The sequence below is a fragment of the Muntiacus reevesi genome, chromosome 1 (assembly GCF_963930625.1).
Source record: "Muntiacus reevesi chromosome 1, mMunRee1.1, whole genome shotgun sequence".
Lineage (NCBI taxonomy): Eukaryota > Metazoa > Chordata > Mammalia > Artiodactyla > Cervidae > Muntiacus > Muntiacus reevesi.
In genome coordinates this window covers 28,686,577-28,712,114 of record NC_089249.1, presented here as the reverse complement: position 1 = coordinate 28,712,114, position 25,538 = coordinate 28,686,577, and the positions used below count along the sequence as shown (strand labels likewise).

The following is a 25,538-nucleotide window of genomic DNA, read 5'->3' as shown; positions in this document are numbered from 1 at the left end:
TACAGTACTCTCCTACATGACTCCTCTGCCTACAGCATTTCTCACCAACAGTATCACAGAAGGATTAATCTTACAGTCATTCCTTGACCTTCATTCAGTAGCTTCAAGTTGATGCACTGCAAGTGAATTCTATTCCTATAGCTTTAAGACCTCCTTTAAATTAGCTTTACTTTCCAATTTATATCCAAGTACAATTAAAAGAAAACTTGGCACCATATGACTGCAGCCTGCCAAGGCTCCTCCATCCATGGAATTCTCCAGGCCAGAATACTGGAGTGGGTAGCCATTTCCTTCTTCAGGGGATCTTCTTAACCCAGGAGGTGAACTGGAGTCTCTTGCGTTGTAGGTGGATTCTTTACCAGCTTCAATTCCTGGGTTGGGAAGATCCCCTGGAGAAGGAATAGGCTACTCATTCTAGTATTTTCAGCTGGTGGCTCAGCTGGTAAAGAATCCACCTGCAATGCAGGAGACCTGGGTTCCATCCCTGGATTAGGAAGATCCTGTAGAGAAGGGAAGAGCTACTAACTCCAGTATTCCAGCCTGGAGAATTTCACAGCCTGTATAGTCCATGGGGCCACAAAGATTCGAACACGGCAGAGTGACTTTCACTTTCACTTTTCTTTACCAGCTGAGCTACACAGAAGCCCTAACAGGAACAGTGCTCTGGATAATCTGTTCACAAACCACATTCTGAACTATCCCACACTTTGCTCACACTCTCACCCAGACTGCAAGACCACTGTCTTTCTGCTCTGCTTGTATAAGCTGCATTCTCTATTCATTTTACAAATGTTTATTGGATAATTCAAAACGCAGTGATGTGTACTGCAGATTCAGTGATAAACACAAAAGAGAAGAATTTTATTCTCATGGAGTTATAGGGCTATAGAGGGAGACACAATAGATAATATAATAGGAGACAATTGAGGGAAATTATTTTAGATGGGGTCATCAGGGGGAAAAAAAAAAGACATTTGAGCTAAGAATGTGACATCTGAGCTGAGACCCAAAGGATGAAAAGAAACAGGTGTGGTAATAGCCAGAGGATCAGCATTCTGGGCAGAAGGAATAGCAAGTGCAAAACCTCTAAATAGAAAGAGATCCTTTTGTTTGAGGAACATAAGGGACATTATGTGGCTATCTTTATAGTAAAGCAAAAGAAAGATGAAAAAGATGGCACAAGCTAGGTCATGTAGAGTCTTACTTATTCTGGTAAGAAATGAATGTAACTTTTCTTTTAAAGAGCAACAGAAAAATATCAAAGGATTTTAACAGAAGAATGGCATCATCTGATTACAACTATTATTCTATAGAAAAAAATGGACCGGGGGTTACAAACAAGGGAAGAACAGAGATGAATTAGGTAATCACGGGGTAGTCCAGGCAGGAGATGATAATGTCGTCAGGAAATGGGTCCAAACCAGGAAACTGCAGGGCAAATAGAGAGCTGGGTGTGTTGAAGAAACATTACAGGTAGAATCAACTTGCTGACAACTTGCTGAGAGGAAAGAGGGATCAAGAACGACACTTAAGGTTTTGGTTAAGGAGCTTGGTAGATGGTGATACTGCTTACTAATAAGAGGAATGCAGTGGAATGCAGTGTGAGAATGGGACTTCCCTGGTAGCTCAGATGGTAAAGCGTCCGCCTGCAATGCTGGAGACTTGGGTTTGATCCCTGGGTTTCGAAGATCCCCTGGAAAAGGAAGTGGCAGCCCACTCCAGTATTCTTGCCTGGAGAATCCCCATTGACAGAGGAGCCTGGCGGGCCACATTCCACGGGGTTACAAAGAGTCCGACACGACTCAGAGGCACAGCATAGGCACAGCACACAGTGTGAGAATGACTCTGTCCTTGGGATAGCGAAGGACCAGCTAAAATTCTACCTCCCTCCTGAAATTTCCTAGGACCAAAAAAACCTCATTATAATCTATTCCTGTAAAGTTTGCAGTAACACTCATTTTTACTGTCTCGAACTTTATGAATAATTCCTAGGAAATGGCTTGTAGCCATCCCTAACCTGTCAAAAATGACTTTGGTTCATGACTTCACATTCTGCCTCTAACATCTATATAATTCATTTAGCAGGTAGCACAGACTTAACTCACGTTATTTACTTTTCACATGGACTTGCCTGGCATGCATTCTACCCTAGGGCACAAACTTCCTGTGAGCAGATAATTGATACCTCCTGGTGCCTCAGAACTTGGTGGTGGTGTACTTTGTAGGAAGCAGGCTTTTGATAAGTCTGTGTCATCAATGATGAAGAGTATAATGGCTAACAGTGCCATCACATCCTGAGAATTCTATTAAACACTGTCCAACCAATCAGAATGGTTCTGATACAGTGGAATGCTCAGCATTTTAAGCAATGGAAATGAAACCAGTATCTTTCAATTCAGGTTTACGGGTAAACTTGCAGAGAAAATCTGTTCCAAATATTCATTTTAGAGAAATTTTCTCTAGTCAATCTAGACTAACACAGACCTATACTAGGGGTTCTCAAACTCACAAAGAAAGGATTTAACATCAAAATTGGCAATTATGTACAGCTTAGCAGTAGCACAAATTGAGGTACCTGTATTGATGGCATGTTATTAATCAATATGTTTCTATGAAAAAAAGAAAAAAGTTAAAACCTAGTATTCCCAATCTATAAAGCAAGGATACATATATTCCTGTAAAAGGAAATGGCAACCCACTCCAGTATCCTTTTCTGGAGAATCCCATGGACAGAGGAGCCTGGCGGGCTACAGTCCATGGGGTCACAAAGAGTAGGACACAACTGAGGGAGCACATACATATACAGTATTTCTTATGAGAACATGAACTTAGCATGGATAAAGGCAATTAAAATTCATTATGCAATGAAATAAAACTCCCAAGGGAGAAACAACAGCAACAGATGGAGAAAGGTCAGTGGAGAAGTTCCTTTTTCCTCACCTCGTGTGCCCCGGGTGGAAGAACTCCTATTAGTGCCACTTTTGACCTCTCTCTGCCAGCTCACGTCCCCCGTAAAAATGGGAGCACCTTATCTGATTGGCGAGCTGGAAGGAAGGACTAGGAAGATGCTTAGCAGAGCTTCTCCTGAGTTCTTCTTGACCACGAGAGCAGGTGAATTCTGGGCTCCTCTCTGCCACATTCTAAGAGGCCTGCCCTTTGGGGGAATCTGGGGTTGGGGCAAAATATTAGCAAACATATCCACAAATTGGACGCACATTTTTCAGTTGGATATTCTGGTCAGTAAGCTGGCATTTTGACCTCAATCTGAGTGACTTCTATGTCTCTCAATACTTCCAAATCCTGGGAGAAGGATGCTGTTTAAGTGGTTTACCTCAAACCCTTACAGTAACAGACAGTTTGAATTAGAACCTATTTCTAAGGTTGCTGAAATTTAGAAATATACGGTGCTGAATTTTCATGTGGGGCTACAGAGCTGAACATGAAATCCAACACACTTAGATCATCTAGGAACATTGCATCTATCCCAGGAAAATATCATCTATCTTATTATCCTCTCATATTCTTCCTTAGTCACTTGCTATAACAATACCCACCCTTACGAAAACCTGCAGGGATAAGCCGACTGGAACAGCACTTCTTCCCAGGTCACTGCAATCTTTCTAGCATATCTAGTATCTTTGGTGCTGTGCCGTGGTTGTGGTTAGTCGCTCAGTCGTGTCCAACTCTTGCTGACCCCATGGACTGTAGCCTACCACACTCCTCTGTCGATGGGATTCTCTAGGCAGGAATACTGGAGTTGGTTGCCCTTTCCTTCTCCAGGGGATCTTCCCAATCCAGGCATTGAACTCGGGTCTCCTGCATTGCAGGCAAATTCTCTACCAACTGAGCCATCAGGCAAGAAAACCAATCAATTACAGCAAATGGTTTTTATCACAAATATCCTTAAAAGTAAGAGAGAAGATAAATGGCTGGGAGCTGAGCAAGTTCACTTCTGTATGTGGCTCCCTCGGAGCACTAACAATATTCACTGCACTTTCCTGATGCAGCTCATTGTATTCTGCCAACTGAAATATCTCAGGCAAATGTCAAGTACAGACAAGCATAATACACTACAGCATTATGTGTGGAAGACACGTCAATAAATGCGCTGAAAATATCAGCAGTGAACAAAAAAATCAGGAAAAAAAGAGATTTTCACATTAATGTCTGTAACCTACTTCTAATTGTTCATTTACTATACAATGGTCATGTATATTAAATTGGAGTAAAAAAACTAAGCTTAGAGAAATTCTGCAGTGGACAGGTATAAAGAGCGGTTTTTAAAAATGCTTCTGGGGTTTGTGTTATTTTTTCTTTTCTTTTTTTTTTTTTTTCAAAAAAAGGATACATCCATTAAAAAATACTCTGATGATGCCTGCTCTTATATAGGTCAGACTGGCTTTCCACTCCCAGGATCCTGTACTTTAGTCTAATTTTTATTTATAGGTGATATTTTCTCACATACACCTATGATTTTCAAATACCATGTTCTATATCTCATGTTTACTGCTTTACATATGTGTATAAACGTTTACCTGAATGACCCACGAAAATTTTTTTCTTGTGCAGTTATCGAAGTGACCATTTAGAATCCCACGGGAAAGATTATACCAAAATCAAAACAAAAACTATATAGCTAATCTCAATTTAGCTATATAGTTACCTGTGTAAGAGCAGAAGGAATTACTGTGTGACTGGATCTTAAAATATTTTTCTGGTACTACTTAATTACATTTGTTAGCAGGAGAGACTTGATTTTAAATATACAAAAAACTTCACTCCTAAGAAAATAAAGTAACACCGCTTTAAAATATCAGAAAAACGTTCTATAAGCCAGAATATTTACAAAAGCAATACTATGACATGAGTCATTTTTTTCTTCCTTAAAGTAAGGAGAACTTGCCACTTCATCCCACAGACAGGCCCAAGGAAGAGGTACAGAGGCTAGGATAATAGTGTTCCTGGCTGTGCTTCGTATTTTAACTTTTACTTTATGTGAGTATTAGAAATAACCATTTAAAAAAAAACAGGTACCTAACAAAATAAATAAAAATGTGTATGTGAATTTTACAAATAATAGGAAGCCCTCCTCTAGAAAAAGCATACTTTTCTTTAAAAAAAAAAAAAACAATTATTTATTTATTTTTGGCTGTGCTGTCTTCACTGCTGGCTGGGCTTTTCCCCGGCTGTGGTCTGCGGCCCTTTCATCGCGGTGGCGTCTTGTGTTACGGAGACCAGCTCTAGGGCGCGAGGGCTTCAGCAGTTGTGACACGTGGGCTCAGTAGCTGCAACTGCCGAGCCCTACAGCTCAGGCTCAGTAGTGTGGTGCACGGGCTTAGCCGCCCTCCCCCATGTGCGATCTTCCTGGACCAAGGATGGAACTCGTGTCCCTGCACTGGCAGGCGAATTCTTAACCACTGTACAACCAGGGAAACTCCAAAAGAATACTTTTCAATGAAGGATTTTAAGTGTTTAATTTTTATTGAAAAGACTAGACTGATAAACTGCTAAAATGATACTCCAGAATAATTCTTTAATTTGGAATAAACAGACTCCAAAAGATCATATCTGAAACTTGCAACTCTTTCAGCTTGTCCTGAAACACTGACAAAGTACCCAAGGAAAAAACTGGACTATGTCAGGTTAAGACTAAATAATAATAACACAAATATTAAATTCTATCAAATTTTCAAATTTTCCCATTTTCTGTTTTCAGAACCAGTTAGATCTATATAGTGTTCCAATTTTATGCTCAAACGTTTATCCATGTAATTACGAGCATCACTGGAATTTTTATGCCAATCAACAGTTTTCTTTCAACATTAATCCAAGATATGAAACAAGAGGAAAGAAAACCCCTTTTTCTGTTTGTTGGTGTAGACTGGCTTAAATAATAATATTTAGAAATAACCTCCTAAATCTCTGCTTGTAGATACCAGCAATCTGCTCAGTGCATTTTGGCTATCCTCAACCAAATGAGCAAATGAGAATCAAGCTCAGAAAACATGTGAACTCGTCTTATCTATGTGTAGATTAAAGACCGAGGTTGCTGCTGTTGTTCATTTGCTAAATCGTGTCAGACTCTTTGCCACCCCATGAACTGCAGCATGCCAGGCTTCCCTGTCCATCATCAACTCCCTGAATTTGCTCAAACTCATGTCCATTGAGTCAGTGATGCCATTCAACAATCTCATCCTTGGGGTCTTTTCCAAGGAGTCGGTTCTTCGAGTCAGGTGGCCTAAGTATTGGAGCTTCAGCTTCAGCCCCAGTCCTTACAGTGAATATTGAGTTGACTTTCTTTAGGACTGACTGGTTTGATCTCTTTGCTATCCAAGGGAATCTCAAGAGTCTTCTCCAACACCACAGTTTGAAAACATTGATTCTTTGGCACTCAGGCTTCTTTATGGTCCCACTCTCACATCCATAAATGACAACTGGAAAAAACACACTTTGACTCTACAGACCTTTGTTGGCAAAGTGATGTCTCTGCTTCTTAATACACTGTCTAGGTTTGTCACAGCTTTTCTTCTAAGGAGCGTCTTTTAATTTTATGGCTACAGTCACCATCCACAGTGATTTTTGTGCCCAAGAAAATGAAATGTGACACTGTTTCTACTTTCTCCCCAGCTATTTGCCATGAAGTGATGGGATCCAATGCTATGTTCTTTGTTTTTTGTATGTAGAGTTTTAAGCCAGCTTTATCACTCTCCTCTTTCACCTTCATTAAAGACGCTCTTTAGTTCCTCTTCACTTCTCTGCCATTAAAGTGGTATCATCTGCATATCTGAGGTTATTGATATTTCTCCCAGCAATCTTGATTCCAGCTTGTAAGTCATCCAGCCCGGCATTCCGCATGATGTACTCTGCATATGAGTTAAATAAGCAGAGTGACAATATACAGCCTTGATATACTCCTTTCCCAATCTGGAACCAATCCATTGTTCCATGTCCAGTTCTAATTGTTGCTTCCTGCCCTGTATATAGGTTTCTCAGGAGGCAGGTAAGTTGGTCTGGTATTCCCATTTCTTCAAGAATATTCCGCAATTTGTTGTGATCCACACAGTCAAAGGCTTTAGCATAGTCAATGAAGCAGAAGTAGATTTTTTTTTTTAATTTCCTTGCTTTTTCTGTGATCCAACGGATGTTGGCAATTTGATCTCTGGTGCCTCTGCCTTATCTAAATCCAGCTTGAACATCTGGAAGTTCTCTGCTCAGGTACTGTTGAAGCCTAGCCTGAAGGATTTTGAGCATAATCTTGCTAGCATGTGAAATGAGTGCAATTGTATGGTAATTTGAACATTCTTTGGCATTGCCTTTCTTTGGGATTGGAATGAAAACTGACATTTTCTAGTCCTGTGGCCACTGCTGAGTTTTCCAAATTTGCTGGCATATTGAGTGCAGCACTTTCACAGCATCATCTTTTAGGATTTGAAATAGCTCAGCTGGAATTCCATCACCTCCACTAGCTTTGTTCATAGTAATGCTTCCTAAGGCCCACTTGGCTTCACATTCTAGGATGTCTGGCTCTAGGTGAGTGATCACACCATCATGGTTATCTGGGTCATTAAGAGCTTTTTAGTACAGTTCTTCTGCGTATTCATGCCATCTCTTCTTAATCTCTTCTACTTCTGTTAGGTCCTTGCTATTTTTGTCCTTTATTGTGCCTATCTTAGCAGGAAATGTTCCCATGGTGTCTCAATTTTCTTAAAGAGATCTCTAGTCTTTCTTATTTCACTGTTTTACTGTTTTCCTCTATTTCTTTGCATTGCTCACTTCACACTGTAACCCCCAAAATTTACAATTAAAGTCCTAACTCCCATTACCTTAGAACAGGATCATACTTGGATGTATGGGTTTTAAATAAGTAAGGGAATTAAAACAAGGTCATGGGGTTCCCTATTGGTCCAGTGATTGAAAATCTGCTTACTGATGCAGGGGACACAGGTTTGATCCCTGGTCCGTAAAGACTCCATATGCCACAGAGCATCTAAACCCATATGCCAAAACTGCTGAGCCCATGATCTAGAGCCCATGCTCCACAGGAGAAGCCACTGCAGTGAGAAGCCTGCACACACACACTGCAGCTAGAGAGTGGTGCCCACTTGCCACAACTCGGGAAAGCCTGTGTACAGTAATGAAGACCAAGTGCAGCTGAACATAAATAAACAAGTAATATTTCTTCAAAAAAACAAGGTCACAAGGGCTGGCCTTAATACAACATGACTGGTATCTTTAAATGAAGAGGAAATCCAGAGACAGACATGTGTACAGAGGGAAGACCATACAAAGAGGGAGAAGACAGCAATCTAAAGCAAGGACACAGACCTGGACAGCTCTTCCTCATGGTCTCAGACAGAAACAAATGCCCCAGCACCCTGATGTCAGACGTTTCAGCTCCAGAACTTTGGAAAAATAAACTCCTGCTATTCACCAGTCTGTGGTACTTTGTGACATCACGGCAGCCCACAGAAACCAATGCTGGTAGTGTCACATCAATTCTTAGTTTCTTAAAATCACAGAGAATGACAACTCGTGACAGGTTCTCAGGAGGTGTGGTGCTGTGACTCAAACAGTGTAAGTGAGGCCAGGCTTTGCCCCAAACAATCTTCTCTCTGGTGCCTAATCCATGACCCAGAGGAACAACGATCAACACAGCCATTCCTCGATGGCATGGAATCACTGGCTGCCACGGCAGAGGCCTCCCTGGGGCGGATCCTTCATCTACTCCTCAATTTCTGGCCCAACCCTGGAATGGTTCCCAAGTTGTGTGAGATTCTCTTTTCTCCCTAAATTAGACGCACAGCAGGGATATTTAGTATGCTCTTTCCAGAGAGTATCCCTGGCAAGAATCAGCAGGATGGTAGGCGAACATGTGAATCTCTTTTTACTTTCAGGAAATGGGAGATGTCGAGGAGAGCTGACTTATTTTTTTTCTCTTTTTCCTTGGCCCCACCAGGAAGCCTTTGGGATCCTATCCCCTTGACCAGGGATCAAACTCACGCCCTGAACAGTGAAAGCACAGAGTCCGAACTACTGGACCACCAGGGAATTCCCCAGCTGTGTGTCTTTTTTTCTTTTTTTCTTTCCCAGCTGTGCATCTTTAAAGCTGAGGACAGTGGACTCTTGCCAGTAGACCTTAGAGGGAACTTCGCTTGGTCTCAACCGTGAAATACATTCCCAGACCCTGACACACCCTTTAGGACAGTAACATCTAAAAATCTCTTCTACTCTAAATTTTACATGACTCTAGATAGAGCTGAAGAGATAACAATTTCATCGCACATCAGTGAGTTACAGTATCTTCCAATTTATTAACTCTGCTTTAATAATAGAGCATTCTGGCTTAGACAATAAGAAAAAGGAAATGTCACATGAAAATCTGAGGAAGCAGTATCCTTCTCAAGATCTCGTAATGAGATCTTGCAAGCCATTTTATAAAACAAATTAACTTCAATGTTACACAGGCAGTTTACTAAGGAAAAGATGATCCCATGGCATTGCAAACAAATAAGTTCCCTTCCAAATGAGGCTCATGTGTGCTGGGAATACTGGCTTAACACACAGATAACTCTTTGCTAACCTTAAGGTCAGGTTATCTATATGAAGCAATTTCCATTCTTATGATTAAAAAACATTTTATTCAGTATGGAAGTGCCTCAAATAACTAAAATAGAGTTGCCATATGATCTAGCAATCCCACTCCTGGGCATATATCTGGAGAAAACTATAATTTGAAAAGATACATGCAGCCCAGGGTTCATAACAGCACTATTCACAATAGCCAAGACATGGAAACAACCTACATGTCCCCTGTCAGATAAACAAATAAAGAAGATGTGGTATATACCGATGATGGAATACTACCCAGCCATTAAAAAGGATGAAATAATGCCATTTGCAGCAACATGGATGGACTCAGAGAAAGTGAAGTAAGTCAGAAAGAGAAAGACAAGTACCATGTGACATCACCTATATGTGGAACCTAAAATAGGACACAAATGAACTTATCTACTAAACAGAAGCAAACTCATAGACATAGAGAACAGGCTTGTGGTTGCCAAGTGATAGGGGAGGTGGGGAGGGATGAGTTGGACTTTGAGATTAGCAGATACAAACTATTAAATATGGAATGGATAAACAACAAGGTCCTACTGTACAACACAGGGAAATATATTGAGTATCCTGTGATAAACCATAATGGAAAAGAATATGAAAAAGAATACATATACATGAATCACTTTGTATATAGCAGAACATAACATTATAAATAACTATATTTCAATCAAACTTTTTAAATGTTTTATTGATTGAGTAACACAGAATCAACTTAAAGTGGACTGAATTAATGATCTCCAGAGTTAACAGTAAAACATGCCATGAATATCGTGCATAATAAAGATGAGCCTAAAAAGCTATGTGGAACATGTACACTGCTTTCCATATACTAACAGAGCACAGAAGAGATCACCCAAGTCCAGGAAAACTGTACTGACAATCAACAGATAGACTCTGGGCTGAAATATGTGCTCATTGTATCTCCCATCAATGATCTTCTCATGCAAAGGTGTGAACAGAAATTAAAACTATTAGTGAACATCTTGAATAGGCTATTCGAGGTTCAATTCAAGAACGTGATCTGGTTCTCAAGTTCATAGTTTCAGACAAAGAGAATGTAGTTATCAACCTTGGGACTCAGCCAAATATAGGGGGGTGGGAGGGTGGGGGGATCTGAGCTTCAAAGTCTCCCTGAGGGGTGTTCAAGGGCCGATGTAAAGATAACTTTTCACAAAACTAGTGCAGAAGCATAATTCAATGGTCACACATTCAGTTAAGCACAGGAAAAGGAGGGAGAATTCAAATGTAAGAAAAAGCATATACGTTACTGAATTAGAAATTTTAGCCCTTGATTCAAAAATAGGAATTTTTCTTGAGAAAAATCTATTTTTATTATATAGCAACAGTTATTTAAAGATGGTGCATATAAAGAAGAAAAGAATCCAAAAAGAACAACTCAGATGTCAGTCAAGATTTCAAAGATTAATATTTACGAAAACAATTGGCAAACAACAGTGTGTGATCCAAGAGCAAAAAATGTTGCAGCAGATGTCTTGTCAAAAGGCTACAGATGACGAGACGGAGCATACTCTCGTCCATATGTTTTCTCAGTCTGAGAAAAGAGATCCTCAGCCATTTTTCAATTCTGGAGAACACAGCGTGCCTGTGTACACAGTGAAGTAGAAGTTTCTCTGTCAGGGAACTTTGAGCCAAGAATTCCGGTTTCATTTGGAAAAACGTGGCACACACAGTTCAGTGGAACATGAATAGAAAATCAGGCAAATAAATAAACTACTCAATCTGTCAAGAAACAAATTGCAGAAGGAACTGGAATGGCCATTGGCTGTTTTTGGTTTTCCTGGACATCCTTCTCCGGAATCTTTTGGCAACAATATTTCAATTTTCTCATAGGGAACCACCCTCCCATCTTCCATGTTAGTGGTCCTCCTTCAACAGCTGCTCAGCAGTTGGGCTCATGACCGTGAAATAATAAGAAGACAAACAGACCAAGCTGGGCAACTGGGAAATTGGAGGGGTCAGTGGTTTTGATTAGGTCAAAGGACAGTCATAACGGCTGTAGTTAAATAAACAAGCTGAATGGGAAAGAGGACAGGGCAGCCAGCGAGACGTCTGAATTTGCTATCATGGGGTAGAAGCAGTTCCTGGTGATGAAAATGTCCAAAATGTTGCTAAAGATGTGGGTGATGGACGTGGACAGGAGAAGTTCAGTTCAGATGCAGGGCTCAAGGGCCTGAGAGGCCAAAGTGCCGAATGTGCTGCCCATGTGTACTGGTCACCCCACTTATTAGGGGAAACACACTATCTGAAGCTGCCCACCCTGGCCAGGCACTAGAGTAACCATGTGTGCAAGTTATTTTATGACAGGAGGTCCTAGTAAGGAACACAGAGGTAACAGGCCACCACCAATCAGAAGAGTTCCGGAAAAGTCAAAAGGAGACGTCATGCATCCTACCAAGCTCCCAGAGCCCTCCTCGCTGGAATCCACCTTGGCTGAGCAATGTCAACGGACCCTAATTCAGGGTCCTCCACCGGGAAGGACCCTGAATCAGAATGACTGGCCGGAGACAACTGGGAAACTAATCCCATCACCATAAAACCCGACACTGCAAGTCACATGACAGAGCAGTTCTCCTGGGTCCCACTACCCTCTTGCTCTCTTCCCGGGCACCAATAAAATCTCTTCCCTTGTCAGCACATGTGTCTCCTCTGACAATTCATTTTCTAGTGTTAGATAAGAGCCCACTTTTGGGCCCAAGGAGGGGTCTCCCTTCCTGCAACACAATGATGGTAGGTCTGGGGGTAGAGACATGGAATGAAAGCCAGGTTCCAAAATATTGGAGAGATGAAAGGCAGGGAAGGTGGGGGGGGCAGGACTGGAATGCTGGCAAAGCCAGGGTGATTGAGTCAGAGGGTCTGAACCTCAAAGAGCAATAGATTTTAAAAGATGGCAGAGGAATCAGTCTAGAAATAACCAAGAGAAACAGCAAGACCACAAAGCCTCTTCACATACTGGGTATGAGAGAAAAGCTCTAATCCACAGAGCTTCTGAGAAAGAGGGGTGGCCTCAGGGAAAGAGACTCTTGATTAAAGCAAGAAAGTGGGGGACTCCCCTGGTGGTCCAGCGGATAGGATTCTGGGCTCCCAATGCAGGGTGCCTGGAGTCAATCCCTGGTCAAGAAACAAGATACTGCGTGCTGCCGCAAAGACCCAGTGCAGTCAAGTAAATAAAATGAAAAATAAACAAAGCAAGAAGGTGGGAGATGATGGGGAATTTGGAGTTAGCAGATGAAAACTATTATATATAGGATGGATAAACAACAAGGTCCTACTGTATTGCACAGGGAACTATATTCAATATCCTGGGATAAACCACAATGGAAAAGAATATGAAAAAAATGTATGTATATGTATAACTTTATCACTGTGTTGTATGGCAGAAATTAACATGACATTGTAAATCAACTAAACTTCCATAATAAAGAAATAGACGAACAGATAAATCAATAAAAAATTTTTTTTAAAAAGGAGATGGAAGGAACACTTATAGGAGAAGATAAAGACACAGGAGCATCTGCTGAGGGGGACAGAAGAGAGGAAGAGCCTGGGAACCCGAGGAGGAGAGGAGGAGCAGGTTCAGGGCAAGGAGACAGGCAACGCCATGGAGACAGCAATGGGGCAGGACTGGGAGAAGGGCTTAGTGTTTACACTTTGTGCCCTGAACCGCAAAAGCATGCGGAATTGATATCAAAGATCTCTTTCAAGAGAGTGGGCAATCGGCCACTAGCCAGAAGTCATCTCCAACTCTGCCAAGGGGACGGGGAATCTCAGCTGACTCTGCATATGGTAAATGAATAAATAATTGCATGCTCCATGGTGGAAGATGGTGAGAAGCCTAAAGAAAGCACGCTTCTCAAAGGTATGCCCAAGTATGAGATTACTTCTGGTGACCACATACCTGCTGGTATGTACATCTCTAGTTACTATATGAATGTACTCTGGCATTTTGAGAGAAGAGGAAACAGACTCAATTCCTGGGATGGGAATTTACAAGTACATCAATATTATTCCCTGTATCTGATATTAACTATAAGCATTCGATTTGACTTTAACTGTCACGTGCCCCATTTAATTTTTTTGTGTGTGTGCACGCCACCAACTCATTAAACCAAGCTGCCAGGTTGAGTTCATTAACACATCACGTCTGTTTTCCCTATTCCATGACTATAGAACGAGTATAGTCTGTAATTTGAGTTTTAATTAAAAACTCAGCCAAAGGCTACGAACAACTGAGAAAAGATAAACCTGACATCACACTGAGCAATCTGCAAATATTCTAAATGTTGTATGCTGCTCTGTTTTAAGTAACCAAGACATATCCAAAAATGCTTAAGATTTTCAAGCACCAGATGGAATGCGCAGAAATGGAGCCTACCCTGAAGAAATCAGCAAATGGTAGCTGTTCAGAATCATTAAACACGAGAAGAAATATCTTAAGGTAGTTTGTGTTACTTGAAACAAGAAAACAGCTTTCCTCTGACAGCCATGAGTGACATTCTTAGGGCTTTGTAAATTGACGCCAGACTAGAATGAAAGGCAGTCTCCCACAATGATTGCAAACCTGGGCTCTGGAGCCAGAAGACCTGAGTTTTCATCCTGACTCCACCATTTTTTCACTTGTGGCCTTGGGCAAGCTCCATAACCTTTCTGGGCTATAGTTTCCTCAATGTGTTGTTATGAGGGTTAAATGAATTAACATTGTGGGGCATTTATACAAGCACCTGACGTTTATTATATAGTAAACACCATAGAGGGTTTCCCTGGTGACTAAGCGATAAAAACTCCACCTGCCAATGCAGGAGATGCGGGTTTGATTCCTGGATTGGGACGATGCCCCAGAGAAGGGGCAGAAGAAATGGCAATCTGTTCCAGTACTCTTGCCTGTGAGATTTCACGGACAGAGGACCCTGGAAGGCTACTACTGTCCAGGGGTCACAAAAGAGTAGAACGTGACTTAGTGACCAAACAACAACAAAATCAACAGACACCACAGAAGTTATTTATGTTACTATCATTTAGAGCATGTACCTAAAAAAGAATGAAAATACATTTTCCCTTTTTATTTTTTTTAAGATAGCTTGAACTCCCCAGGTTTCTAGAGGCAGTAAAAGAAGTGAAAGCCTAAAAGAGGGTTTCAAAAGGTAAAATCACATGTAAATGGCCATTTATTTTCTCCAGCATTATCTGATTTCTTACCATGTGGAGAAGCATCACATACAGAGTAGAATCAGAACTCCTTGATTCATATCCCTAGTTCTGTCACTGACAAATCTATGATTGTGACCAGATCATTTCCCCACTGGGGCCTCAGTCTTATCCATACAATGGAAATTAAAAAATATTTGCCTACCTCAGAGAGGTACTGTGAGGCTCCAAATGCCCAGAGACACATTGTTATTTTGCAAATAGTTTCTCTAGAGATGCACAATCAATGATAGTTAAATAACAGCAACAGCAATAATGTGGTTTTAGTGTCTCATATACTAAGTCAGATATTTCCTCTGTGAGCACCTGTCCGGAGATGAAAGCATCAGACAGAAAAAGTAAAATGTCTCAGACCCAATCTGCTTCAAGCCTTTACATCCCACTTTCTTGTTACCGTGGTAACAGCAGAACAGTTTCAAACACCAATTTTGTCCCATGGCGGGAGATCCTGATGCTGCTTGAGAGCAATTGGTTAGTGGGCCATAAAGCTAGTTAGAGGCTTCCCAGGTGGCTCAGTGGTAAAGAATCCACCCTCCAAGGCAGGAGACACAGGTTTGATCCCTGGGTTGGGAAGATGCCCTGGAGAAGAAAGTGGCAACCCACTCCAGTATTCTTGCCTGAGAAATCCCATGAACAGAGGCGCCTGATGGGCTATAGTTCAGGGGGTCACAAAACAGTCAGACACAACTTAGCAACTAAACAACAACAGCTAGTAACACTAGTTAACCTGACAAACGCAGTGACCAGTCCAGCTGACTGGGTCTCAGCCTCTCTCCAGAGCCTGAATTGCTCTCAGGGTCTCGGTTCTACAGTGGGCTCTTCCCACTTCTTGTGTGGCCTGAGTTCTCTACTTGTTCCCGAATTCCTTCTCAGGGGAAGGGGGTCCTTCCTGAGAGCAAAGCCCAGTGGCTGGATCCTTCCTCCCACCTGCCTGCCTTCAGATCCGGTCATCCTTCCTCTGCCACAGCTTCCCTGAGCTGAGCACCCATGTTACTATGTCGGGGGATCCCCCACTTCTTCCCCTTCCAAGGCAGACCACAAGCAAACACCACAAGGCACATCAGACAAAGCCTTTGCTACAAGATTATCAGCTTCACTAGCCCTCAAGAATGAATGGAGACCTCCTTGCAGCTGGTCCAACTCTGCAGGTGTATCAAGTACCAAGAAACCTTCCTGGGTGACAAAGAGATGCAAATTAGAATGTGAAGTGATACTTCTAGAACCCACTTCTTGGATATGACTAGTGAAGGGCAACGTGTTGTACAAGCAGACAGTCACTAACATTTATTTCTACTGTGTATAAAAGTCAGTTCACAAACACTGAACAATGACCGTGCGCCACGGGGAACACTGCAGTGAATAAAATCACCCATCTCTGTACCCAGTAGCACAATGCTTATGACATGTGGAGTGGGACTGGGGATAAATACAGAACTAGACCCTTAGAGAATCTCTGAAAGGTCTTTGGGGCATTTCTTCATCACATCTATCAGACCTATCCTCAAGGAGTTCCTAATTTATTTAAAAGTAACAACACACACCCTTCAAATGGCAAGATAATAAAAGGTCTACACTAAAGAACCTGCCTACCAGTGCAGGAGACATAGGAGATGCAGATTCAATCCCTGTGTCGGGAAGATCCTTGGGAGGAGGGCATGGCAACCCACTCCAGTGTTCTTGCCTGGAGAATCCCATGGAGGAGCCTGGTGGGCTATGGTCCATAGGGTCGCAAAGAGGCAGACACAACTGAAACGACTTAGGAAGGATGTAACAAGACGGAGATGATTTCATAAGTACTTAAGTGATTATAAACTAGAATAATATGAAGTTAAAAGAAACTGATCATGGAATGCATCCTGAAAAAGAGTTTAGGTTAGATTTAATTGGAAATAATTAACACAATAATTTAGTAATACATTAATCTTACTTTTTTCTTTTGTTCTTTTTGTTTTTTTTTTTAACTTTTTATGTAACCCATGTTTATTTTTTAATCCCAAAACCATTTTTCACGTGCAACCATTAACTACCAAATAATTGGCTAATTTTTGAGTACTGACAATATTTTCAACATGATCTTCCAGTCATTGATCTCTTCAGAATCAAAGCTTAACTCAAAAATCACTGAGGCAGTGAAGTTATTGTCAGATTTTTAAGTGCGAGAGTAAAGTCAAGATGTATTTCAGAACTTTATAAGTTTTGCAATAAAGGTACAATGATGAATAAATCTGATAAACATATCACTCTGATAGCCAGCCAAGCTGGCTTGAAGTGGCCAAGCCAGCCCAGCAACTGAAGAGTAAATTTCTAAAGTTCTAAAATTTCTAAAAGATTCCTTTGCGCCCACCATAATGCTAAACGTCTTTCTGCCCCTATAAAAATATAAAACAAAAACCCCAAAGGGTAAGAGTATACTAATTATATTTCTAAAACAGATCTCTTACTGTAAGGAGACATCAACATATTTTCATATTTCCAACCATTTAGTTACCTAGTTAAAACACAATACACACACCCTCACAATATAGGAATGGCAGTACAAAAGGTTTATAAATAACATCATTTACTGTATCTAGCTTTAAAAAATATTAGAATATAGGGGGAAAACTTCACTCACCTCCAAAATGTATGTTTTTAAAGTTCTACAAAATGCATTTGATGCTAAAACTGAAATTTATTTTTCCTTAGCAAAACAATTCTTAAGCTACAGTGCACTTTATGTAACAACTCTACATAATTTGTTTATCTGCCTCCTAAAAACATGAAATGAGCATATTTATAGAAGGTGAATAATTCTGCAGACTCTTACAATAAGAGGAGTTTGATACAATTTATAAATTTGCAACAATGTAATTACTGCTGGGACTGACAAGTCTGCATATTTGATGTAGGAGTGAAGTTCCTTGGTATTTTTCTGACACTCTTTTTGCTGCTTTTCAAAATCAGAAACAAAAGATTAATTACAATGATTTTTTTTCCTGCTGAAGAAAAAATAAGGTCTAGTTAACTCAGTAAAATTTTGAGTTAAAGGTATCTTAAAAATAACTCAAAGCATCCTTTCTTGAAGATCTTTATTCCATATCAATCCAGATACCAACTTTCAAACCAAGAAGCTCCGTCTGTCATCACTGTTCAGTGTGCAAATATCACCTATCCCACCTGGGCATTCGTAAAGATCACAGCTCTCAATTAGATGCTATGTTGTTTGTTGAATGCCACATTTCCACAAGAGGCTATCTACCATGTCATCTTATAAGCATTGCTTGGGACTTCTCTATATAATATTCAGGCTACTAGCAACTCAGACATGATCACAGGATGGGGCTTGGGAAGCTCTGATATAGGTCTGTTAAAAATAATCTTAAAAATCTGCACAGCTCTTGCATCACATTGTTCCCAAACAGCTCAATCTAAAATATTCAAGCCTTTCCTCAGCAGCTCACAGAATCAATGCTTTATGCTTTCCAGCACACATGCATACAAATTTTTATCAAGAACAAAACTAAAAAGCTTTCCATTTTATTTAGGTGAATATCTGAGAAAATAGAAGAGCTGCGATTCTAAGTTGTATCATCTGTTTGGCTCTAGCATCTTGTTAGAAGACCTTAGAAGCCAAAATGTTTGGGTGGAATACCAGCTCTCTTCACCTACTTACACTATATACTTTGGCTTCCGCATCAGTAAGAGAAGTGTAATACTACCAAACAAAGTAAGTGAAAGTATTAGTTTGCTCAGTCATGTACAACTCTTTGTGACCCCATGGACTGTAGCTCACCAGGCTCCTCTCTCCACAGAGTTCTCCAGGAAAGAACACTGGAATGAGTTGCCATGCCCTTCTCCAGGGGACCATCCCAACCCAGGGATCAAACCTGGGTCTCCCACATTGCAGGCAGATCCTTAACCAACTGAACTACCAGGGAAATTCAATGACAAAGAGTTAAAGGGTCAGGAATGGTATCTGATTTTTAATAACGTTTCCCTAGTGGCTCAGATGGTCAGGAGTCTGCCTGCAAGGCAGGAGACCTGGGTTTGATCCCTGGGTTGGGAAGATCCCCTGGGAAAGGGAATGGCTACCACTCCAGTATACTTGCCTGGAGAACTCTATGGACAGAGGGCCCTGGCAGGTTATAGTCCATGGGTTCGCTATTCTTTATTTATTAAAGAGAGATAAAATACTTAATACTATGGATGAACAAGAGTTAAAGGTTAAATAAGATAATGCATAAATCAGGAACAGTATCTGATTTTTAGTGAGCTCCCAAATAAATGCTAGCAATCATCACTTTATAAACAAGCATATAAAACTATACCAGAGTAGAAGTGGATTCCTTTGCAAAATTAGTCCAAGAATATATAGCATTCAAACCTGAAAATTTGAAGAATATTGAACTTGACTAAACATCTTTGTTGTCCTGTAGATTTTATGTATTGTCAGTATAACTTACAAGTGGATATGAATTTACTCACAGAGGAAATTATGATTGGCATTCTAAATAGGTCAACTTCTTTGACTACAATGTAAGGAACGAGACTATAAATCACCAGATCCACAGGCTATCAAGGAATATTTTCAGGGCTCCTTATCTTTTGCAATTCTACAGGACAGAAGCTATGAATTTTATATATTGAGGATCAGATCTTATAAACATCTTTACTATTTATTATTTATATATTTCTCCCTTTTATGAGAGAAATAATTTCTAATGCTCTATAAATCTTAATGAAAATATATACTGAAGAGTATAAGATGAAGAAAATCGACCAAAAAAAAAAAAAGTCCTTCAAGACAAACCCATCCTCTGAACACAGTTCTCACTATTTCCTGCTCGGCATCTCGACCATCCACCTCCATCCAACCCATACAGCTCTATCTCCTGACCACCTCAGGTAGACCTTACTCAGACCTGGACCTAAAACACTTTGAAGTACACAAAACTCAGGTGTGGTGCTAAATTAAGCCATGCTGTTCAGAAGCGCACACTTCCTAATAGGCATTTCTATTTTATGGTGGAGTCACAGAAAAAAAAGGGTTTCTCTGGTGGCTCAGATGCTAAAGAATCTGCCTGCAATGAAAGAGAACCAGGTTTGATCCCTGGGTTGGGAAGATCCCCTAGAGAAGAACATGATTATCCACTCCAGTATTCTTGCCTGGACAATTCCACAGACAGAGGAGCCTGGTGGGACACAGTCTGCGGGGTCACAAAGAGCTAGATATGACTTGAGTGACTAACACTTCCACCTCCACAACAGAAATAAGAGTAGAACACGGCGCCGAGGATGGAGAATATTAGAAATCACACTGCCCTGAAGCCATTTTAAAAACATTCCTTCTCTTCTCTTTCCCTACACACATTTTCCAACATCATATTTTTTTTAAGTACAAATAAACACACCTGCTGTTATTACCTAAAAGGATCCTTTCAAATGGAACCCATCCCAAAGGAACACTGAGCTTTCAGGGACCTTATATATATCCTTTGTAACTTTTTTGCTTTTCTACCAGAATCACCTAAACAAATAAAACTTTATAAAATTTTTATAAAACTCAGCTAACTCCCTATTTCAGGGATTTTAATATACAATTCGCATGTTTTAACCTTCAATAAAAATAAGCATTGTCACTTTTAACAAATGGTACACAGATGATCAGTGGGTTTCACAGAGGCTTGCCTAATAGAAAATTAAATTTTCATTTACTTGTATTATTCTATTTGAAATCTTCAGGATATTACCACCCACATCTTCTCTCTAAGCCTCTGGCACAAAGGAACATAAAGCAAGGAAAAATATTCAGTAAAATTATTTTAGGAATTACGATCAAAGGGATTATAAATTGCATACGTTTTTAAAATCGACTAAATACCAGAAAAATGTAGTTACATGAAGATTTTCCTTAATATTTCATATAGAGAGGGCTAATAAAATCAGAAAACTATGGTCTTGAAGTCCAAAATTGCTTTAAGGACATCTGTTTCAACCATGAAGCAACTTTACTTCACTGCTCTACTTTTAAATTTTCACCACTATGAACACACAGACACACACACTTCTAGTACCAGAGACAAAAGAAACAAAATGAAAATGGAGACTTTCTTTTACAGTATTAAAATGCAAATAAATGAAGTCCCAAATGTAACATTACGATGTTACTGTTGTTGCTTAGTTGTTGTTTCTGACGCTTTTGCAACCCCACAGACTAAAGCCCACCAGGCTCCTCTGTCCATGGGATTTCCCAGGTAAGAATACTGGAGTGGGTTGCCATTTCCTTCTCCAGGGGACCTTCCCAACCCAGCGATCGAATTCCGGTCTCCTGCACTGGCAGACGGGTTCTTTACTACTGAGCCACAGGGATGGGGAGCAACATTAAGAAAGCTGGTGTGAAAAAGCCTGGTGTGAGTTTTCTGTTTTGATTTAATTCTGAGAGATCTCTTGGGAATGCTTCACTATACAGACAGTAGACATCCAGCTGACTGGTAGGCAGCCAGGTCCCAGCTAAACTATGTGACAATGCAATTCAATTCTCTGAGCCTCTCCACGTTACAAACCTGGAGCTACTGCTTCCTGTTCTATATACGTCCTAGAGCAGCTGAAAGGTAGCAAAATATTTTACAGTGCTTTGAAAACAGTGAAATGCTACAAATTCAAAGCAGTTTTTGTCATATTCATTCACATTTAACCTGCCCTACATTTTAATCAGCCATAGGTAAGCTCTCCAGTAAAAAGATCACTGTGATAGATTGGGTAATGGCCCTCCCAAAGATGTCTATGCCCTAGCAACAAAAACCTGGGACTGTCACCTTACTTGGTAAAGGAATTTTGCAGGTGTGATTAAGTTAAGAATCTTGCAATGGGAAGATTATACAGGATTATCTAGCTGGCTCCAATGTAATCACAGTGTCCTTATAAGAGGAAGGCAGGAGAGCAAGAATAAGAGTGGGGGATATAACAATGGAGTCTTTTTTATATATGTCTGTGTGTGTATGTGTGTGTGTTGTGTGTGTGTGAGAAAGAGAGAGAGACAAATAAGGCTGGTGGGTGGGGGGGAGGATTTGAAGACACTACAGCTGCTGGCTTTTAAGACAGAAGAAGCCATGAGCCAAGGAGTGCAGGAGGCCCCTAGAAGCTAAAAAAGGCAAATAAAATGAATTGTCTCCTGGAGCCTCCAAACAGAATTCAACTGACATTTTGATGTTAAACTTCAACCTCCAAAACTGTAAGATAACAAACATGTGGATTGTAAACTAATGAGCCACTTGATAAATAAGGACGAGAGAGGAGAGTGAAAAGCTGGCTTAAAACAACATTCAAACAACAAAGATTGTGGCATCTGGTCCCATCACTTCATGGCAAACAGAAGGGGAAAAAGTGGAAACAGTGACAGATTTTACTTTCTTGGGCTACAAACCACTGCAGACAGTGACTGCAACCATGAAATTAAAAGATGTTTGCTCCTTGGAAAAAAGCTGTGACAAACCTAGACAGTATATTAAAAAGCAGAGACATCACCTTGCCAACAAAAGTCCATATAGTCAAAACTATGGCTTTTCTAGTAGTCATGTATGGATGTGAGAGTTGGACCATAAACAAGATTGAGTGTCGAAGAATTGATGCTTTCGAACTGTGGTGATTGAGAAGACTCTTGAGTCCCTTGGACAGCAAAAAAATCAAACTAGCCAATCTTAAAGGAAATCAACCTTGAATATTCATTGGAAGGACTGAGGCTGAAGCTCCAATACTGCAGCCATCTGATGTGAAGAACTGACTCACTGGAAAAGACCCTGATACTGGGAAAGGCTGAGGGAAAGAGGAGAAGGGGACAACAGAGGATGAGATGGTTGGTGGAATCACTGACTCAGTGAACATGAATCTGAGCCAACTCCAGGAGACAGTGATGGACAGGGAAGCCAGGCGTGCTGCAGTTCATGGGGTTGCAGAGTCAGACACAACTTTGACTGAACAGCAATAACAAACAGGAAACTAACATAGGAACAAAAACACAACCACCTGTTATCCCAGGACAGATAACCAGGATTTTTTTTTCCTGAAAATACACAGTAAGTTGTAAAATAATGGCTTTGACCAGTTTCTGAATCTGTTACCCAAGGCCATTTCATCCAGACTGGTGGGCCCTTTAGGTCCTCTCCACTGGCACAGAAAAGGGAGCACCAGCCATGTAACATGGGCCAACTGACAACATGCAGAGATTGTCCATTGCTGTCTCTTTCCCAGGAGAGGTATTTGAATCATTCTAGATCCAATATGCTTTCTAAAAATCTCATATAAGGAGAAAAGTCTTCTCCTTTCACTAGTAGAAATCCTTCTCACTCTACAACATTTAGAATGAAAATGCTAAGATCTAGAATTCTTTCAGCTACAGTTTTCTATTCTGTCTTTAACAGACACAGAAATTAAGAAATGATATTTATATAAGTCTCTTTTAGGCTTTTCTTTCTAAGTTAATTTCCATCTTCCTTAATGTTTAATACTAGGTTTCTAAACTTTTATCTATTTTGGATATTACATTCTACTATATTCTGTCTGCTTATGACTTAAAATCCAGCCCCTCAAACATGTTGGACAAAATATACTAATCTTTCTTAATAGTGATATACATCATTTGTAAAAGTTGTCTGTGATCTGATAAATAAGATTAGGCAGAGCGGAAGGAGCCCTGGTTTTGGCTGGTTCTGGTTTTGGCCCTGCTGTGTGACCTTGGGTAAATCACACTACCCCTCTGGGTCTCAGTGACAGCATCTATAAACCAAGGAGCTTGGACTAAATACCCAGATACGATGGGTAATAATGGATACTAAAGGATACTAAATACCCAGGTATTTACAATCTAAATACCCAGATACAAAGAGAGGCACTATGGAAGCAACCTAGATGTCCATTGACAGATGAATGGATAAAGAAGTTGTGGTACATTTACACATATACACATATTACTCGGCCATAAAAAGAAATGCATTTGAGTCAGTTCTAATGAGGTGGATGAACCTAGAACCTATTATACAGAGTGAAGTAAGTCAGAAAGAGAAAGATAAATATCATATTCTAATGCATATATACAGAATCTAGAAAAATGGTACTGAAGAATTTATTTACAAGGCAACAATGGAGAAACAGACATAGAGAATAGACTTTTGGACATGGGGAGAGGGGAGGAGCGGGTGAGATGTATGGAAAGAGTAACATGGAAACTTACATTACCGTATGTAAAATAGATAGCCAACAGGAATTTGCTGTCTGGCTCAGGAAATTCAAACAGGGGCTCTGTATCACCCTAGAGGGGTGGGATGGGGAGGGAGATGGGAGGGAGGTTCAGAAGGGAGGGGATATATGTATACCTATGGTTGATTCATGTTGAGGTTTGACAGAAAACAACAAAGTTCTTAAAGTAATTATCCTTCAATAAAAAATAAATTAATTAAAAAAAGAGAAGCACATAGTATTTTGTTAATTCTATTGAGAAAGTATCATTTGTGGCAAAAACAGTTGATAAGTATTCCTCATTAGCTCCTTCACAAAGATAACACTGGGGGTACTGAGGCTTCTTTGTATTTTAACAATCCCGATTCCATACTGGGAAGGCTCAGTGCCGAAAACGCCCGAGGACACTGCAGGCCCCCTGAGCAGGACAGGCTGCTGGAGGCTAATGGATGAGGAAGGTGGGGGGAAAGGCAGAGGGGGTCCCGTAACACTCAGGCAGCGCAGAGCCCCTGAAGGTTCCCGAAAGGCTCTCGTGACCTCCGCAGACACTGGCAGGCCCCCAGAAGCATGTGAAATGCGCTCCGTGGTGGCCGTTAGCAAGCTGGGCCACGGGTCTCCACCTCCCCTGTGCCCAGACACTGGGCCGGCACTAACAGTGGCTCACAGCGTGTGTGAGCTGCCTGAGTGAATGAGCCTAAAGAGCCTCAGCCGACCCCTTCCCTGAGCACCGTGTCCTGGGGCGCCATTCACATCATACTTGATGGGAAACGTGTCCCTGGAGCTCGGAAAACAGCAGCCCTGCCTCCCTTCAAGGAGTCTCAGGGAACTGGGCACTGGTGTTTTCTAGACAAGAGAAGATGAAAGCCTGAACTAGTTAGTCATGGCCCTAGTAGGGTAGAGGAGACCCAGAGAGCTGCATGAATGATTTTACAGTGGTTTGGGAGATGTGCTGAAATTCCCCTGACTAGTCACAGTAAAATCTTGCCTGATTTCTTTCCTAGTTTCCTTTATAGCAATTCAATAATCATCTATTATATAAAATTGAAGGCTTATCACATATCTTCCATTAAGCACAACTGTTATCATAAACTTCACTCGTCTGTAAAAAATTCATATGACCTCATTTTTTCTACCTAAGGATCTGATACTTCAGCCAATATCAAACAATCTACAGCAATAGTTTGAAGAACCAAAGGAGAAAGAAACAAAAGTCCCAAGGAACTCTATGTACCGTTTTTAAGAATGTACCATATACTCAAACTTATAAGCGTATTTCTTGAGTCCTATGTTACAGCAACATTTATTAAAACTGTATTGATCACCTGTATTTTATTAATGTTTCTCAAATATAGTTTAAAGGATGATGAGAATTAATGCAATGCAGAAGTCATTTTGACTACTGAAGCAAACAACTGATTCAAATGTTGTATTTTGAAGCTATCCCCCCTTCTATTAATATCCAAGATTCCACTGCAATTCTTTTCTACCAA

At 40.6% G+C, this 25,538-nt stretch overlaps 1 protein-coding gene across 2 annotated transcripts in view; it reads right to left on the bottom strand.

Annotated features, from left to right (window-relative positions):
• ITPR2 (inositol 1,4,5-trisphosphate receptor type 2) overlaps positions 1–25,538 on the bottom strand; it is a 562,671-nt gene that overhangs the window by 219,414 nt on the left and 317,719 nt on the right. The gene's annotated exons all lie outside the window — the stretch shown is intronic.